The sequence below is a fragment of the Notolabrus celidotus genome, chromosome 15, assembly GCF_009762535.1.
Source record: "Notolabrus celidotus isolate fNotCel1 chromosome 15, fNotCel1.pri, whole genome shotgun sequence".
Classification (NCBI taxonomy): domain Eukaryota; kingdom Metazoa; phylum Chordata; class Actinopteri; order Labriformes; family Labridae; genus Notolabrus; species Notolabrus celidotus.
The window spans coordinates 6,171,799-6,181,358 of NC_048286.1; positions in this window are offsets into that span (position 1 = coordinate 6,171,799).

Sequence of the window (9,560 nt, forward strand, 5' to 3'; positions counted from 1 at the left end):
CAGGAACCTTCTAGCTGTGAGGCAACAGCGCTACCCACTGCACCACCATGCAGCCATACATGAATCCGATATATGTAAAAATAATTGAACAGCACAAACAATGTGCAAGAGTGCATGGAAGTAACTTGCGAGTGAGCCATCTTACTTGATTTCTATCTTTGTTGAGCACTGCCGATCAGAACGGTGGTTCACGAGAGTAGTTGTTTTTTTTAAAACAGTCAGACCATGGTTAGTAGCTTAGCTTTGAAAACTGTCGTTGTCCACACTCAAGGGAAAAATTGCGAAAACCCCAAGTTTAACAGCTGGACTGCAAAGTATTTTTTTGTTTACTGCCAACTACAAACACAAAACCAACATGTATCATTCTCAGCGAGTGCGTTGCAGTAATTAAAGAATGTAACATCCAGAGTCATCGCTTTGAAAAACACCCGACTTTCTGGGACCAGTTTTCTCGAGGGATCGCAGGTGAGAGAGGCCAAAGTAGAGACGAAGTGACTATTCACAGACCAGATTCAAGTAGAACCAGAATGCGTGTTGTCTGTTGTGGATGAAGTGATAGATGATGTCAAAAGTTGAGTTAGGGTAGGGAAGCATTAACTTTTAAAAATGTCCCACTGTCTGACGTCTAAATTCCACTAGATTTGTGTCCCGTCCATCTCCGATCCGTCACAGCACCCGATCCGATAGGTTTGTATTCTAGTCAATGTGTTAACTTCCACTGGATCCGCTCTGTTGCCAATCTGATTCGGCAGGTCGGAGCCTTCTGGATCAGATACGTAAGACTTCTATTTTTGCCGGATGCCGGACCATGGCGCATCAATCTCAACAGAGCAGATGGAGCAGGACAGGAAGTCAGGCACCAAAACTAAATGACAAACAAGTTAATTTTCAGAATAAAATGCTCTGTGAAGTCCTGGGTAACACTTCAACCATTCACAGAGTTAAAATCCTGGCTTTAAAGGCAGACGTCAATTATTAATAAATACATGCCTATTGCAGTCAATGGATGGACAGATAGAACTGATATGGCACAACTGAGCATATACTGAATGTCCGACTTTCTACCAGATTTATTTCAAGTGTGAAATAACATAACTGTTTCTATTTCACAACATATGTTAGCATTTAAAAAAAAAAAAATAGTCTAGCTAAAAAACATTGTTTTGAATCCTGCTGAAAACATCCAGCCCAGTTTATTGTCCTGCTCCTCACATCTGGCCCAGTTGAAAGTCCAGCTGAATAGCCCAAGGGTATTTCAACATGTGTTTTAATGCAGTGGTTACGCTTTCAACACATTTACGGATGCAGCAGAAGTGTTCAAAATAAAGTCAAATCATGCATTAAATTAGAGGTATCACATTGTAGACAAATACGCTTTGTTACTTTGAGACTTGCTTTTGACATCTTTGAATGGCACTGAGCTGCTCCTGGATTTGAATTTGTGGCTCGGAATGAGTGAAATCAGGGCAATGTGGAATGCATGGGGGATTTGCAAGCTTTTCCTGGATAAATAAGGGGAGGTTGAAAAGCAACTCCAGGAAATATGCACTGCTTTGTGAGACATCCACGTCTGACATATGACCTGTCAATCTTAGTCACAGTTGGACCTGATTAAGCTGATGAAACCAACAGAGAGCCACTTGAAACTGTCAAAGACACATTCCACTTTGTACGTGTCAGACGCTGTTGTTCGCGCAGCAACAGGCTGACAGTTATATGAAGGCAGGCGTTAAAGGCAGCTCCAAAAATAAACTATAAATCTCAACAGGTCTTTGATAGTCGCTCTTTAAAAAAAACTGCCAATGAGGTGAGACAAGTTCACTTGTTTCCAGTGCAAATGAACTTGAATCAGGTTTCATCATGTGGCGTCATCTTGACACCTGCGTCGTGATCTGCATATTTCTGACAGATTAGTGCTCAAGATATATTTTCAGCCAGTCCAACTCCTTTTGTTAAATTCAGGCGGGTTAGACTTTTATTAGGTTGAATTATGCAAACCAGAAACTCCTAATAAAGACGGCTGATCAAGGAAACACCATTAAAGCAGAGTCTAATAACATAACAGAGATGATCCCTACAGAGACAGATCTTTTTTGTTAAATGGTGGGATCATCTTTTGAAACCAGAACAGCTGTTTCAATGCTTGTTTTAAGACCACCAGACTCCACACGCATTAACAATATCACTGTGCAAACTGCAAGGCCAGTATTTTTGTGTTATTGAATTGTCATGTCATGGAAGCAATGAGACTGACCATCAATCCTGATGAACTGTTCTAACCGTGGCTTTAAAGGAAGCTCACCAGAAAACTACATCCCCTCAGAGACTACTTAGATTAGATTAGATTAGATATAAGATATACTCCATTGATCTCCCTATTGGGAGAAATTATTTTGTTCCAGTAGCTTACAAAATGGGAGAGGATACTAAAACAATGTACATAGTTTCAAAAAAATAATAAAACAATGTATATACAATAAATCAAATAATAATATTAACCCAAAGCTTGATCCGTAAGGCAACTAGACTGGTAGAAATTCTTGAAGAAACGTCTTCAAGAATTTCTACCAGTCCAGTTGCCTTACGGATCAAGCTTTGGATTACCATGACCTGGATGACTGAGAACCTTCACAGACATAATAATATTAATGATAAAGGTAAAACTAAAATATTAAAAAATTTAATAAAATTAGATAAAAATAAAATATAACAAAATAAAATGAAATAAAAATAAAATTGAATATAATATAGCAAATATTACAGATGTATGCAACATTTACAATAATATCTTATGTATGATAAAGGTAAAAAAAAATATTAACAAATTAAATTAGATCAAAATAAAATGAAATGAAATAAAGTGAATTGAACCAAAATATAACAAAATAAAATGAAATAAATACAATTAAATAAAATTAAAATACAATAATGAGGGCATGTGGAAGGGCAGGGAGCTCCCAGAACAGAGCCATATTGCCAAATATAACTCATTGCATGCAAATAAATAATCATTTTTTAACCAGAGGGGTCTGGACTGAAATGTTTTTTAGAACTTGATCATGTTTGCATAAGAGTAAGAGTCACAGTTATTTAGGCTTAATAAGGAAAAGACAACATTATGGTTTCTGTAACTGATTTGCAAACACATGATTTTTATGGCATCTTTAATTACAGCAGAGCAGCTCTCATATTGAAGCCTCCAGTTGCCCATAATTGAAGTGATCTAGTCATTTTAGCTTTAATCCTGCAGCAGCATTCATTGTAAAGTGAATGGATACTTGTTGCCGTGTGTCTGAGTGAAGAGGCCCGGTCCTGGTCGACTTAGCCGTGTGACACGCGATAGGGTCCAAATCCAAAGTGGAATGGCTGCAGGCTTCAACCTGCGCTTAAGAGGGTCACTGCTGAACAAAGGGGGTTCAGTCAGTAGCTGAGGGGCTGCACACACTGAAAGGAACATGGGGCCAAGGCAGTGTGTGTGTATTAGTGTGTGTTGGAGAGAGAGAGAGAGAGAGAGAGAGAGAGAGAGAGAGAGAGAGAGAGAGAGGGATGTTGTGAGATTTAACTTAATTGTTCGTAGGAGAGAAAGTGTTTCTTAGTCAAGTCTTATGTCCTTTAATTGAAGACATTATGAAGAGAAGTGAGCATAATGTGACATATTACTCTGCATGTCTCCTACAATATTATGTACATATAACAAAATACGTTTTTCAACTTACATTATGAGGAAAGGGCATCAATTCATGTGCACTGTAAGTCACAAAGATGCTCATTCTGAATGCATCAGTGTGAAGATATTTGGTCCCTGCGAAAGACGGAAATCTTGCATTACCCAATCCACTCTAGAAATTTCAGCATCACTGAAGTTTGATCATATTTATAATCCAAAAAGGGCCAGACTCCTTTTTAACCAACATCCATAAAAGATGTTAGTCCTACCCTGTCACTGGACTGTGGATGTAAAACTCTGGACTCTGGAGTGTCAGTCCAACACTTTATACACCATTCCCCAACAACTCCAAGTGAATCCAGCTGCTACATTAAAGTTGTTTTATATGTTGTCTGTGAAAAATTATCCAGGTAGCACTATTTTTTTCACCACAACAAAAGTATGAGAGTATTTTAAATAATACCAAGAGTGGCAGATAACATTTCACACTGTAGCTTTAATTTTGATGCTTTTGGACCAAGCGGCAACCTCCGGTCTCAAAATATGAAGCCCATGCGGAAGTTTTATTCATTCATTCATTCTTTATTCATTCTTTATTCAGATCCCCATCAGCTGCCACTAACACAGCAGCAACTCTTCCTGGGGTCCACAATAAACAAACATGACATACAAAATATACATAAAATACAAAACTAAAAATTCTACAAACATTACAAAGAAAAACTGTGAATGCTATATAGAAATAAAATACAAAAAACAGAAAAATGCTACTGACATGAAATACAAAAACAGAAACATGCTACAAACGTGAAATACAACAACTGAATATACCGCAAATGTAAGATACAACAACTAAAAATGCTAAAAACACAATGTAGAAAAACTGAAAACTGAAAAGACAGAAGAGATCAGGACACTGACTACAGGAGACAGCCTTCTGTGGCCTGTAGTACACTTGCACATGTGCACATCAACCAAAATGCACACAGCACCCTTCACCATCCTGTCTATCTTTTATACATGCATCATCCCTCGCTCACAGATTACTGTTTGACATGACTAAAAGGGTTCAAAGTGTTAAATATTCCACCACAGAAGACAGAACGCAGGATGCCTCTGACTCTTGCATGACACGTTGTCTTTCATTGAGCGACTGTGCAATACTCCGTGCAACATCTCGAGTGTTCAGTGCTGCAAACTGCTCTTTTATAAACTGCAGTTCATCGAGCATCCGCTTTAGGCTGGCTGCAGAAACACCGGAAACCACATACACACCCATTCAAAGAAGACGATCTTTACAGCATAAATAAACATGTTTACAGCCTGGTTCAAAAAACAGCTCTGGTCTACGTAGCTAATTTCTCTATCGGCACATACTGTACTGGGCTGAATTTTTTCTAACTCGACGGTTCAGAAGATATTAGGTTTCAAAGTTTTTGCCCAAATAAGGACATGACTGACTTGGCCGACAGGTGGGAACACATAGCTATTGGCTAGGAGGCTCAAAGCTCGCCTCTTTACATCACACTCTTTTGGATGAGTTTAGCATTTCCAATAAAGCTCCAGCCGATGATTGGTTTCAAAACAGCGCTCAGGAACAGATGGGTGACATCACAGATACTACTTCCGTTTTTTTATACAGTCTATGTTTTGGACATTAAAATGTGGGTGAATAAAAACAAGGCTTCCTCTTTATGCAACAAAACATAAAGCAAAAAATCATTCCTTTCACATACAGCGTATCTAATAAAAATGACTTGATTGCATACATGCAAAGATCAAGAATTTTGGGTTTTGATGCAATTTAAAAGCAGCCTGATCTGCAGCAGCATCCGATCTCTGAAAAGTGATCAGTTGAAGTGTCAATGAGATGTCATCATCAGCATCAGAAGATCAGAAATTCAGTCGTTACAGTTGCTCATATACACAATATAACAGCAAGAATATAAGAATGTTTACAGAATTGGAATAAAATAAGAAAATATGTTAGAAAAACAACAATTTAGTTCAAAAGTGCAAAAATATTTAGAAATAAACTATGTACAAAAAGCACGGAGGCTTGGAAAAGTCAAACACAAAGAGCAGTTTGCAGCACTGAACACTCGAGATGTTGCACAGAGTATTGCACAGTCGCTCAGTGAAAGACAACGTGTCATGCAAGAGTCAGAGGCATCCTGCGTTCTGTCTTCTGTGGTGGAATATTTCAAACACCTTGCACCCTTTTAGTCATGTCAAACAGTAATCTGTGAGCGAGGGATGATGCATGTATAAAAGATAGACAGGATGGTGAAGGGTGCTGTGTGCATTTTGGTTGATGTGCACATGTGCAAGTGTACTACAGGCCACAGAAGGCTGTCTCCTGTAGTCAGTGTCCTGATCTCCTCTGTCTTTTCAGAAATGACCACAACACTTCTTAAATATAAAGACACTGAGACGTATGATATGTATTCAACCATGCAGTTGACATGAACAAGTTAAGGAAATACAATACATGTAGTGACTGATGGTTCATTTGCAGGGCTTCATTTCATTAGCGCATGCAAAGCTGTTCTGTCACACGCTTTTGTTTAAACAGGAAGTCTCATTTAGACTCACAAATCTTCTTTTTCGAGAATACCTGTGCATGAAAACAGATATATACGTAGCTGTAAAAACAGACAGATGCTGAAATGATGCATATGCATCATCATAAGGCGTGTGCAAGCAATGATTGCAACTGCATTAGAGCATCCTTGAAAATGCTGAGGAGAAATACAATCATGTAGCTCTAGTTTGAGCATGTTATGAAGCAAACATGTTGAGTTTGAAGAGGGGCCAGAACATGTTTGTATGTGACGTGAAATTATGTGCTTCAGTGTAAGCAGAGAGCAGATTTAAAGGAGTAGACTTTTGCAATATAGAGCCTTATAAATAAGCACTAATAATGCTACTCTAGGACCATCCTTTGGCATGAGATTCAACAGTGCATGGCTTAGAAATATGCAGCCTGTGATGAAGTGCATTGCAACATAGAGGGCTTTTAGGTGGAGTGAGCAGCATGCATGTGTACAAGTATCACATGTAGATAGAGTTATAGTTTGTGCAATGATCTTTGTACTACAGCAGAAGCAGATAAGTTCTTGGTTTCTGTCATAAACTGCATAAATAATGGACATAGTATCCGTGACGTCACCCATCTGTTTCTGAAGCGCTGTTTTGAGGCCAGTCAAAGGCGGCAGACATATTGCTGCTGTCGAGCGAGTGTGACGTAAAGAGGCGGGCTTTGAGCCTCTTAGCCAACAGCTACAGTGTTCCCGCCTGTCAATCAAGTCAGCTGTGCCTCTCATTGGAAGACTCATAATCTCACTATCTTTGAAATTGCCACGTTATGAAATAATTCACCCCCCACACAGTGTGTGCCGATCGAGTAATTAGCTCTTCAGACCGAAGCCATTTTTTGTACCAGGCTGTAAACATGTTTATTATTTCTGCAAAGATCAACTTTTTTGAATTGGTGTGTATGTGGTTTCCTGTACTTTCGGAGCCAGCCTCAAGTGGATCCTCGATGAACTGCAGTTTTTAGCACTTCCGCATTGGACTCATATTTTTAGACCGGAGGTTGCCGCTTGGTTTCTATCAAGAATGTCTTTGTGTCTTCAGTTTGTTTGATAGTAAGTCAGCAGGCATTGCGTTTATCTACAACTTTTAACAGTTATAATTTAGACACTTGAATTCTGTGTGTAAATGATGATACTTTAAATAATAAACTTGTGTGCTTTGAATTTCTTTCCCAGTTTTTGCAGGCGAAGCCCTGTGCTACTGCAGCCTTTTGGAAGTGAATGAGTGAGTGAGTGAGTGAGTGAGTGCAGGCCAAACATGCACTGACATTGTTTTCAGGTTGTTTAGCCAAGAGCAAGGAGTGTGATTGAGATTTCCACAGATTAAATTCTTGCGTACAGACAAATGTTTCCCTGCTCAGTTGGAGAATGTTATGCAGCTCTTTCAGCCCCAGAAGTGCATCTTAACAAAAATTAATTCAGACGCCTTATAAAGCCTTTTCCTTTCATTATGTATTCTGTTTTTGTGTGTCAGGTCACACCTGCCATCTCTTATTGTATCGTACAACACTCTGCAGTCTGCAGCATTTCTCAGGAGGCCTGATTGACATGTTGTCTTTATTAGGTCGGTGATATCTGTTGTCATTTCTTGTCTGCGAACATCATACAGCGGCTCAGCTTTCGCAATAAACTCCTCTCTCCATGAGAACGCTTCCAAATCCCCAGACTCAACCACTCTGCATAATATCTGCGCTATTCTAGGGGAATAATACAGTAAATGTTCCCATACAGTCAAGAGCTGTCTGCAAATCGTGCCTTTCTTGTCTTTTATTGCAGCTCTTTCTAAATCCAAACTCTTGTAGCCCGTTATATTGCTTCCCACATCATTTTGGCAGGAAAGCTACTCAAAATCGAGGAATATTTCCCCCCTTGAGCCAAACGTAAAGTGCCAAACCTGCGGAAAACACAGCAACCGCCTCGGCTTTTCACTCCGCCTGGCACACATCATTCAATGTCAGGCCATTTCCCACGCCAAATAGGCTTAGAGAGCTCAAAAAGAGAAGAAAAGAAGAAAGTCCTGTCAAGTTTTTCCACTTGGTTTTGTTCCCTTTTTCTACCTCTGTGTTTTTTCACCTCGGTATCTATTTGTCCCCTCTTCTTTTCTCCTTTTCCCTCCCTCCCCTCTCCTCCTCCACACGTCTAACATGTCATTCTTCGTCTTTTGTACCTACAGGCCTTTTTCCCCATTGAACTCCCCACCCTCTCCACTCCTCTGGCTCTCCCTGTCCCTCTCAGGGGCCTAATTATGAGCCGGCATTAAATAAAAACATTTATATTTCTCCAAAAAAAGGCTCCTCTCTGTGCTTTCTCCGGACAATGAGGGCTTGTGCTTCTCCCCTCCCTCCTGCTCCCTCTTTCTGTCTCTTTTTCCGCTGAGTGGCCATTCACTGGGGGTCTTTGTCTCTCTTTGTGATTGGCTCGCTGCAGGACTCCTAGGGGGCAGTAATTGTGTCTCATTAAGTCTTACAGTAGTCGTGAGGGGAGTGTAGCGGGGTGGGAAGTGAGGGGGAGTTCGCCGCACAAGGCCTCGCAATTAGAAATCCCAGAGAGCTTGAATGGGAGCCCTAATCAGGCCACAATGGCTGGGGCTCCCTGCCTATTAGGCCAAAAAGGAAGTGTTGCCATTGTCCAAACACACACACACACACACACACACACACACACACACACACACACACACACACACACACACACACGAAGACACACACACACACACACACACACACACACACACACACACACCAGGAATGCATGCAGCACAGCAGGGATGGATGTAGTTGTGTGGTGGCGTCATCCTAGAGGCCAATTTGGAAAGATTGGAGGACTTAAGAGAGCTTTTCACTGCCTCAGTCATGACACACACACACACACACACACACACACACACACACACACACACACACACACACACACACATCTATGCACACACACACACACACACACACACACACACACACACACACACACACACACACACACACACACATACACAGGTGCAGGCACACACTTTTGCATCCATATTGGAGCTAAAAGGGTTCTCATTAGTGGTGTTCAGGACAAGCCGGGAGTTTTGCTTTCTGTTTGCTCATTTGTCGCCTTGTGATTCCTCCTGCTGCACGACGGAGTCGTTCAATTTTTGTGTGAAAAACATTTTCTGCAAGCACCATATTTCAGCGTCTCAGTTGAAGCAGTAGCGGGGTTATAAAATCAGCATGCTGCTTCTGCCGTCTGTGAAAAAAAACAAAAAAAACCCATACAAATAATGATATTCCACCGCCATCTGTCTCTAAAAGGCA